This window comes from Anopheles marshallii (genome assembly GCF_943734725.1).
Source record: "Anopheles marshallii chromosome X unlocalized genomic scaffold, idAnoMarsDA_429_01 X_unloc_244, whole genome shotgun sequence".
NCBI classification, from domain to species: Eukaryota; Metazoa; Arthropoda; class Insecta; order Diptera; family Culicidae; genus Anopheles; species Anopheles marshallii.
In genome coordinates, this window is record NW_026525829.1 from 8,945 (window position 1) to 10,000 (window position 1,056).

Consider the following 1,056-nt stretch of genomic DNA (forward strand, 5'->3'; position numbering starts at 1 on the left):
GACGTCGTGGTGCTGGCGAGCGGGACGACGCCGGAGGCAGCGACGGGACTGGCGGAGACGGCGGTAGCAATGATCAGCTCGTGGATGGCGCAACACCACCTGGAGCTTGCTCCGGCCAAGACCGAGCTGGTCATTGTGTCTACGATGAGACGAGACAACACCCGAGTCCCGGTGAGTATCAATGGCGTAGAGAAACTGCCGACCCGCACCTTGAAATATTTAGGAGTTGTCATCGAGGACCACCTGTCGTGGAGGCCACACGTAGAGCAGGCCACGACGAAAGCGCTCCGTGTGGCGCAGGGGATTTCCCGGCTGCTCCGAAATCATGGTGGGCCAAAGAGTGCGAAGCGGCGGCTGCTTGCATCGGTGGTGGACTCCACCCTCCGCTACGCCGCGCCGATTTGGCACGAGGCAGTCCGACTCCGGGAGTGTTGCAGACAGCTGAACCGCGTGCAAGGACTGTACGCACGGCCAGTAGCTCGCACCTTCATTACAGTGCGCCATGAGGTGGCAACGGTCCTTGCCAGCGTCATCCCCATCGTGCTGCAGGTGACGGAAGACGCTCGTTGCTACCAGCGGCATCGGACGACGGGAGCAAGTCTACGCGAATTGCGCATCGAGGAGCGGACGAGGACAATTGACGAGTGGCAGCGTCAGTGGGACCAGCTAGAATCGGAAAGCCGCTACACCCGATGGGCGCACCGGACCATCCCAGACTTGGCGGCATGGAAGAACCGGCAACACGGGGAGATGACATTCCACCTCGCTCAGATCCTCTCCGGCCATGGGTTTTTCCATGAGTACTTGTGCGTGAAACATCTTGCACCATCCGCCGACTGTACCAGGTGCCCGGGAGTCCCGGAGACGGCCGAGCATGCCTTCTTCGACTGTCCGAGGTTCGCGGACGTCCGGCATGAATTACTCGGTGAGGATGACGAAGCGGCTGTGACGCCTGACAATCTTGTGGCGTTCATGCTTACCAGCCGAGCACGATGGAGCAAAGTTTGCGAGGCCGCTCGCATTATCACCACCACACTCCAACAGGAGTGGTATATC